Source organism: Austrofundulus limnaeus, unplaced genomic scaffold (genome assembly GCF_001266775.1).
Source record: "Austrofundulus limnaeus strain Quisiro unplaced genomic scaffold, Austrofundulus_limnaeus-1.0 Scaffold224, whole genome shotgun sequence".
NCBI lineage: Eukaryota > Metazoa > Chordata > Actinopteri > Cyprinodontiformes > Rivulidae > Austrofundulus > Austrofundulus limnaeus.
This window is the reverse complement of record NW_013952626.1, coordinates 36991-46691: the sequence shown is the minus strand read 5'-3', so window position 1 is coordinate 46691 and position 9701 is coordinate 36991. Positions and strand designations below refer to the sequence as shown.

General features: G+C 36.5%; 1 long non-coding RNA gene and 1 pseudogene across 1 annotated transcript; both read left to right on the top strand.

Moving 5' to 3' along the window:
* The first annotated feature begins 1361 nt into the window (after window positions 1–1361).
* LOC106525383 (uncharacterized) lies at window positions 1362–7002 on the top strand. Its single transcript, XR_001311108.1, has 3 exons — window positions 1362–1464; window positions 6721–6810; window positions 6963–7002. It is a non-coding gene; the product is annotated as an uncharacterized LOC106525383 (long non-coding RNA).
* Window positions 7003–7076: 74 nt separating this feature from the next.
* LOC106525382 (sodium bicarbonate transporter-like protein 11) overlaps window positions 7077–9701 on the top strand; it is an 11047-nt pseudogene continuing 8422 nt past the window's right edge.

Here is a 9701-nt window from a genome sequence, read left to right as displayed (position 1 = left end):
CCTGTAAAGTCATTTGTGGCAGGAAGAAAAAAAATTGTGTAGGTCTTCTGGACGGGTTCTTCTCTAATGAAACGTTTCGTCTCTCCTCCAAGAGACTTCTTCAGTCTGAGAGTTTCAGGCAAAATTCAGGCTTTTGTGATGTGACAAAACATCACATCGTCACATAGTGACATCACAAAAGCCTGAATTTTGCCTGAAACTCTCAGACTGAAGAAGTCTCTTGGAGGAGAGACGAAACGTTTCATTAGAGAAGAACCCGTCCAGAGGACCTATACAATTTTTTTCTTTTTGATTTTTTACCTGGATTACTGAGATGCATCAGGTCATTTGTGGCAGGGTTTTCATTTTCCTTCCAGCTGTGTGCTCTGCTCCGAGGATGCAGAAAACAAAAAATAATGATATAAAATTTTAACAAGATTAAGACTACACTTTAGTTGAAGTTGAACAAATGTGAATAATAGATATAGCACTTATTTTTCTTAGTTTTAATGACAAAGAGGCATAAAGCATGCAGATTGTTAGGTGAGTTCAGATACAATATAAACACGTTTCAGTATTTTTATTTTATTTTATTTTTTGGTGGCCCATATCTTAACTTGAAGGGAACCGACCCCCCCATTCACTTTTGGATGTTAGGTTTATCTGGAAGGACACTAACTTTCTACACACTATGTTAGTTTTTCACAGAATTAAAAGATTCTTTGTAATTTCATAAACTTAAACCCCTCATTTTTAACAACCACCATGAGTTCAATAACTTCAAATCAATCCAACAGTAACTGAATTTCTTTATATAATTAAAAGTATTTCCTTATTTGCCAACATTTAAAACTTTATAGTAGCCTTCACAAAAGTTAATTTAATTCCTCATTTCATTAGCTCTCTGCAAAGTAAGTAAAAATCTGATTCAGATCTCTGAACAAGCTCTGTCTATTTCTAACAGACAATATCTGTCACTGACATTTTCTACATGCTGTTATCAGTTTTTCTTTAACTAAAAAACTTACAGAAACCACAACCTGTTTCATAAGAACACAATTATTTAATGCCACTTTCACACTTTAAATTTAAAAAAAAGAAAAAGAAAGAAAAGAAAGGCACATTAAATGAATCCAAAACAGGAAAAATGTCCCACTGCAAACTGAATATTTTTAATAATGTTCCCAAATCCTACAAATTATCTTAAAATCATGCTCATTCAAGTCTATAAGAACAAGAAGCCAGCAATAATAAATGCACTCGTGGCTTCTCCTTCTGGCTCCCCCTCCTCCTCAGAGCCATGAGCCCCTGCATGGTGCAAGGAGGTCACCGTGAGTGTGAAAGAAATTAACAAATGATCTAGTGGGTGCAGCAGTGCGAACTGGAGACAAAGAAAAAGATGAWGGGTTGACCTTTGGAAAGTGTGCTACCCTGAAAGCCTGGAGAACATGGACACCAAGAAAGTCTTTCATTTTGTTCCTTCTGGTAAGTTTTTAACAAGAGTCAAACCTGAGCTGACTCAAACTCAGGACAAGACCTCTCTGTAAACAAATATTTGTGTGTAAGCTTTGGGTTCATAGAAAACAGATTCAGTCACATAAACAGCAAAGCCATTTTTTTTATTTGGGTTTTGTGTGACTGACAGATTAGAGAGGATTTGTTCACAGAACACAGGAAAGATGTTTTCATTGCCAGTAGAACTTAGTCTAAAGATAAGCAAATGGGTCAATATTCAGTTTCTAGCAATAAATGACACATTTGGTTTTCATAAAGGCTGTCAGCAGCAGACTGTACTCAGATTTACAGCACCTCGGTCAGCACAACAGCAAACAGAAATACTTTAAAATAGAATCAGGTTGTTAATAAAACAATAATTTTCACAGCTCTCAGAACACAGAACATTAATGTGATGTTCTTTAATTCTTGTTCATCGATAAATTGTTACTTTTTTCCAAAGATTTACATGGTAAATTACTGAATTTTGGATGCATCTCACAGAAGCAGATACATCACTTTGTTGTTTGTGTGGAAAATATGAAAATATTTTTAATTATATATATATATATATGATCCATCATAAATAAGTTTTAGTTCACTGTGTGGAACATAAGAAAGTCAAATCTACATATAAAATCACTGTTCCTTGCGGTAATAATGATTTAAAAAGGTTATTTTCAATGTGGTGCCATTAATAGGTTAAAGCAAGCTGCTGGAATCATTGCAGGTCAAGGATTAAGAAGATTAACTGGCAGAAAATATTCTAATCTGGCTAATTCCGCCTCCTATTAAATCATTTCATGTGCAAAGCTAACGATAATGAAATCGATATTTTCAAATATATTTACAAATACACAAAAATGTATAATGTTTATTTCAGCGCTGTTTTTATCTCTTCACTGTAAAAGGATTAGTACGTCACAGGCTACTTTTAACGCATGAATAAAAAAAAAAAATCTGCCTTCAAAAATAGCGTTTGGCTGGATCAACTGTCTGTGTTTGTCACTGATTTCTATTGGTCCAGTGACCATATTCACTGCCTCTGACCAACAAACATTAGCTGGTCCTTATCTTCAGGCTCTGGTGTGTTGGACTGGAATGAGGTGTAGCTCCTGTTATTTAAAAATCACATGAATAAAATGTACAGAATCCCTGATTGTAGCTCTGCTCATGGTTTTTACATTCAGAGCAGAGCTCTCAGGTGTGTGGTGTTTGTGGTTCCCAGAGACCAAACAAGTTTCTCTGTTTCCTTTTTAATCAAGGACACTGTCTAGCCACCGACATGAAGGCTGAAAAAAAAACATGTTTTAGAAAGTCAGAAGAAAATACGCCAAGCATCTCAGCATTAGTTTGTTCTTTACCTTTATTTATTTATTTATTTATTTATTTATTTATTTATTTATTTATTTATTTACAGACCATTGTTTTGGGGAATGACAGTAACAGTGATGACTGCATCTCACTAATGGAAGTCCTCACTGACGTAATATGTTATGCTTAATTGAAAATACACATTTAATTGCTTCTAAACTTACAAATTTAGTAGTAGTTTATTCAGTTGAAATTATAATGGTTGGACAGAAATATTATTACTAGTGTTATGGCAGTGAATTCATCAGTTACCCAAACAATGTAAGCCTCAAGCTTTAAAACACAACAAAGTCCGAGGGTCATTTAGAGCAAATTATTTTAGTTTGGCTCCAGTCCTCCTATCAATTAAAAACTTACAATTTCATTTTCTATTATTCATCTGCATCATATGTGAGAAACAGGCTGGCAGCCAACAGCAAACCAGCTGACTTTAACCACTGCAAACAGGTTTATAGAAAAGCTGTGAATTTCTAAATTCCTTCCTTTCTGACTGACAGTGAAGACGGGCGGCTGATGTTTCCACTTTAAGGTTTTACCAGTGTTTCCCTTAATGCAGTACTGGTTGATAAATATGTTCATTTTCAAACCAGATAACATGTCATTAAGTTATTTACTGTAAAGCTCACTTTTCTGAGAGCAGACTTAAAAGTTTTCAGTCATCCTTTTTTTTACAACAAACTCTGGCTCCAGCAGCCTCCTGCAGTGGCCGCGAGGCACCCCGTTGTCTGCACCGACTCCTGTGATGTGGAGGGGGCCTGGGAATGTTCTGTCTAATCAGATTTGTGATATAGCCTTGCTCTGGAGCCCCTGGAGCCAAACTCTGCCCGAGGCTAGGAGAAGCTCCTCCGCACAAGCTGCAGCAGCACCTTGCAGACACACAGTCACCTGAACAAACAGCAGAAGCAGCTGGTATCAGAGTTTTGTTTAAACTGAATGTGACAAGATCTCCTTTCAGTTTCTCAGCACACTGTTGTGGTTTGCCTCTCCAGTATCTTTTATAACACAAAATCAGTACTTAAAGTGGGCATGGTATGCAAAATTCACTTTTTTAACCATTAAATACATTTTGTTGTGAATTTGAAGTCTCTATAGTGCAGCAAATTTTAATTAAGTCTCTGCTGGTGCTGCACAGATATCTTTATCTTCTGTTTGGGGCATCTTTTTCAGCCTGTTCAGTTTTCTCCATTTTCAGTTATGTTTTCTGAACTTTATCAAAATATTTGGGACAGAGTAAGACTGGATGGACAAGTCTTCCATTGATGACATGTTTTAATTCATTTGTAAATAAAAAAAAATAGCTGCACTGCTGTATAGTCGTAAAATCCTGTCTGGGAGCAGGAGAGAGATGAGGTGTGTAGCATCTTGTTTGGATTTAAAGAGACAGCCTTAAAACGAGTTGGTCTGAGGCACACCTTAGAAATAGGTTGATAGAGGGGCTAGTTGAGTTACAATAAGGACATACATGTCAAAACCTTCGAATGTTTACATGTATCTTCACCCTCAAAAATCCATAATTTTCACTTAATATCAGAGTTGTAAAGTAACTAAGTACAAATATTTTGTTACTGTACTTAAGTAGAATTTTTGGGTATCTGTACTTTACTTAAGTAATTACTTTTCAGTGTACTTTTTACTTTTACTCGTTACACTTTTACACAATTATCTGTACTTCCCACTCACTACATTTTTATAAAAGGTAAGAGGTAGAAAGTTGTTACTCCTATTTCATTTTGAGTTATTACTTAAAAAATACTATCCTGATGAAGTGTGTCTCCTGGACAGAGTGAATTTAATTGTGGTTGAATGAGAAGTATACATATATACCATTCTGACACCATATTAGCTTGTACACAACCCATCACTGCTATTTTTTGGAGAAGTCACCTCCCAATAAATGTCATTTTAGAAAATCTAACTGCTCACTTTTACTCAGTACTTTTACTTTGAATACTTAAGTAGATTTTGTGTCAGAAATTTACTTTTGATACTTAAGTATAGAAAATATCAGACACTTTACGACTTTTACTCAAGTAATATTTTTAGAGAAGACTAACTTTTACCGAAGTAATTTTATGATAAGATACTTGTACTCTTACTCAAGTATCACTTTGAGGTACTCTATACAACACTGCTTAATATCCATATTACTAACACACAGTAAAACGAGAGGGGTTTGACACGTGGACTGTTGTTTGTGAGTAAAGAGAACATGGGGCGGAGATGACTGCCTGCGGCACAGAGGAGCAAGGGAATGAAGACAGGGAAAGGTTTAGAACTTATTTTGAGCAAAGTGAGTTACTGGTTTTTTAATTTTATTTATTGTTTTTTTATGTCCCACTGCCTCTGAGATGTAAAATAAAWGTGAAGCTGAGTTTTTGAAAGACTGTAAGATTTCTCCATACATCTATATACTTGCAAAATGGGGGGAATCTGAGTAATTTACGGGAAAATCTGTACACCGTGACATGTATGGAAGCTGAAAAGGGGGCAAGGTTTGAAGCGACTCCTTCGGATTTAAAGAGACAGCATCAAAATGAGTTGATAYGAGACACACCTCAGAAGTGAAAGAGGGGCTTGTGGAGTTACAACAAGGAAGAATTTAGACCAAAGCACTGTAGTTCCACTTTATACAGACCCCAACTTAATTATTTAAATAAATGTGATAACAAAAGATTTTAAAGCATATGCCTGCTTTTACTTTTAGCAAAATCTGCCATACTTACTGTATAGTAAAAGGATTTTAAAGTCAAATTGCATAAAGGAAAAAAAAGCCAATGTCGGCTGAACGCTTAACTTCCTGAAGAACTGGTGGTTGTTGTGATGCAAAGAAAAGAACGAATCAAAAGTCAACTTTCTTCAGTGTGTGTTTTATAAGATGCAAATTGAAAACAGATGAAATTTTCTTTCTTTATGTTTGTCTATGTTTTCATATACCTCACCTTTCCGTAGCTGATGCAGTGGCTGCTGACTTTAAAATAGGCCTACAATAATAACAATAATAATAATCTTTAATATGTGTCAGCTTGAAGTTGTGCAAACTTCTTTATTCTTTCATGCCTACAGAGTCTCCATCCACTGGGAGGTCTAAGAATGGATATGTTTTCCAGGAAATGGGTGCATAGCTGAAATCAAACAATATTTCTTGAGACTGTGCTTCTCAGCAGACTTCTGCTCTCTTATGAACCTGATACTTTGAACTAAAAATAATCTGTTTTCCTCCTTTAAGCTCAAGATAAYGCACATGTCAATATATTTCATCAGTTCTTTATGCTGATGTCGATGTGTCTGACTGCTCTCTGATGACCCGTTCCACATGCTGCTGAGCACATTCAGTCCTCTCCCTGTGCGTTGGGAGGTTAATTAATAGGTAAATAACAAGGCAGATGATCTCTGAGTTAATGATGGGGTGAAAGCATAATAATAGATTAAAGCTGTGCTTGTGAAGGGTTAATTAGTTAATTCTGCTGTAGTTTCTCTCCATCCCATAAAACCTGCAATCAARAAGCCATATTTATCTTCCATACAATGAAGGAATGCATGAGAGGCTGCTGTTGTTATATTGCTGCACGTCTGGTTTGAGGGGGATGTTTTTTTATTGGCTCTTTCCCTCTCGCTGTGTTCTTGTTAACAGATGGCAAAGTTGTGGGAGGGTGAAATAAATTGTCCTTTACTGGAGACTCTGTTAATGTGGCGAGCGTCGGGACATTTACTCAAAAAGCAGTTTTAAGTCCATCTGATGAGAACCTTTAACAACATTTATTGATATTTTTCTAATTAACCAGCTGAAAAAGGAAATGTTCACTTACTTCAGTCTTAATGAATGTATTAAATGTGGTTGTTTTGTGACTGTGTTCGTTAATGTTCGACCCACAGAGCTGCAGGATGAGGAGCGGGAGGATTTTGGGGAGGACTCGCCGACTACTAACAAAGAAAGCATATATGAAAATGAAATCAGTATTTCAGGTAGGGATTTAAACTTGACAGTAACATAAAGACGATTATACTGTTGTACGGTTTTCAGATTTGTTATAAACTGCCACTCTGAAAACAGGAATTTAAAGGCTAAGAACTGTGAATCTAAAACCACATTACATTGACGTTTTCTTGTGTCGCAGATTCGGAAGGACCTGGATTTGGACTWTTAAACACAATAAAGTAAGGTTTCCTTTTCAAATCAGTGTATTATGGTTTTCCTTTTTTTTTTCTTTGTCAAATTCATTCATATCAAAATGTCAGTCTGTGTTTGGGGCCTTTTTTTTGCCTGAAAATGCATTATACTTTAACTTACTTTCAGACAAGTGTGTAAACTGTAAGCACATGTCACAGAAGTTTTAATTTATGGAGCACAATTTAAAACATGTTTAAAGTTCAATAAACATTATTTTTAATCCAGTGAAATCATGGACATAATTTCAAAGCAAATGTCTACTTTGTACACTCAGCCTGTTCGGTCGTCTCAGTTAAATTCTTTTGGTTTTTGTTTCTCCCTCCAGTGCATAAAGCCGATGAACTTCCAGGAGGAAGTGGGAGCTCACAGAGATCTGGACAGCTTTCTGGCTCAGGCAAGCATCCTTTTGGATGAGAAAGCTACCACTCTGGATGAAGTCCTGAGGCGAATGATTGCTCACATGGTGGAGGACGGCCACGGCAGCTGTGATGTGGAGGAGGTGATGACCTCTTTGTTTACAAATGCTGGAGGGAAAGACATTAACGGTGGGTAAAACATGCTAAGAAAAGCACTTCATGCCATTTAAGGAGGAAACACACATCTGCATATTTGTTTTAGTGACTTGTGTTTGCATTGTTTTGTGTTTGTCAAGTTCGCCGTCTGTCAGAAACCATTCAGGGAGTGACTGCAACTACAGCCGGTGTTCATTATCAGCAATCCTGGCTTTGCATTCTGTGAGTTCTTCTGCAAAAATGATATTCTTTGACTTCAGTTTGTGTTCATCCTTAAATGGCAATTAGTCTCTGTTTTATAATAGCTGCATTTGTTTGCACAGAAGAAAAAAGTTTTAAAAAGTGATATTTTCTGGCATTACATATGCTTCAAAATCAATTATTTTAAAGCTGCAGTGTGAGTAAACTGCAGAGACGTCATGTTTGCGTTGCTAGCTTAGAGAGGCCACAAAACGGGAGTCAACTGCTGCGAGGCTCGCCATGTCGTCCTTATTCTCGCTCCACATGGAACGGTAAGATTAAGGCTTGATAAAAAAGGAAATGAAAACATTTGCTGGATTTCTAAAATTTCTGTATCGTGCTTGGAAACTTGAGGTTTAAGTTTTACACTCGACTTCAGATCAWATTCAGCTCACTGCAGATGTAAACAGTGAGTTAAATGTGGTTGTTACAAGATAAATACTCCCCACAACATTTTTGTAAAAGATCTCAAAACTCTGCTTTTCCTAGTCATTTGAGGAGCATTTTACTAAATTCTTGAGAATAATAAAACTATGTAAAATCAGTATTTTATGATGGTAGAACACTGAAAACCAGACTTTAACCTGAACTTTATCTGAGATCATAACTGAAACTTACATTATCCCTTTTTTGTTTTCTATTTACACACTGAGCAGAAGTTAGTTTTGGCTGCATCATGTGACACTTTGATCATAAAATATTCTCTGCACCATATAACACCTCATCAATGGATGGTGCCCTTAGATTTTGCCTACACAGCCTATTCCATGGTCCAGCCCTGCTACGTTAGCACTGCAGATGAGTAGGGAGAGGACAGWTGTCACTGGATGCAACTCATGCAGGGCTAGCACAGAGAACCACCAGACATGCTCAGTTTATGCCCCTTTTCCACTAGTGCCACTTAGTGTAGTGTCGGAACGGTCGGTGTAGGTACGGGTCAGACTGGTTAGTTTTCCATTGATGTTCCAGTCTGGTTCCAATTGGTGTGTTTTGGGCGGTTGGTGGAGGTTCTTTTTAGGTATTTTGAAAAAAAAAAATGGGCAAAATGAGAGATGGAAAACATTTGATGAATAACTTTTTTAAATTTGAAACATTTGCAAAAATTTAGCCAATCAGTGATGAACAGTGTTGTGACATCACATTTTGGTGTCAGCTGGGGCCGGTTGGTACCACAATGAAGTAGGTACTAAAAAAGTGCCGGTTCCATGGATCTGGCCTAATGGAAATGGCTTGGAACCRTACCGAACCGTACCGACACTACACTAAGTGGCACTAGTGGAAAAGGGGCATTAGACTCATGAACTGACCTAACACATCAGCACATGGTGGGGAAGCGTTAACAGAGGCAGACATCTAAAGGTCAACTCTACAAAACGATCCTAAATGGCCAGCACGAGCTAAATATGAGCATTCTTGGTGTCAAATTGAAAGTGCTAAATCACCTCTCTTGAAGGATGTTCTGTCAATTGTTAATTTTATTTAAACGTAATGAAAAAAGGAAATTTGTGTTTGGGAGAAAATGTCTTTGTTCTAACAATGCTAATTGGCAATAAATCTTACTATTGGCACCTGGGGTTATCAAATGCTCCAAACAAMTATATAGCAACAAAATAAACTGTTTGGCAGAGAGAATTTGGCAAATGTTTCATGTGCTCAACCCACATACTCAGCTTTGCTGCCCATTCCACAAATTTACCATGTACCATGCACCATGTACAAGGGAAATGCCAAAAAGCATTGTTACAACATAATCTACCAAACACTATTGTGCTTACTTTTTATGCTAAGTTATATGGAATGGAGGTTGGTAAAAAAAATAACAATTTTCAATGCATGTCTGTGTTATATACTGTATATATATTATATATAATAACCTAGTAACTTATTTTTTATTGTTACTGAAAAGCAGAAACTAAAATTAACACTACTTTTTA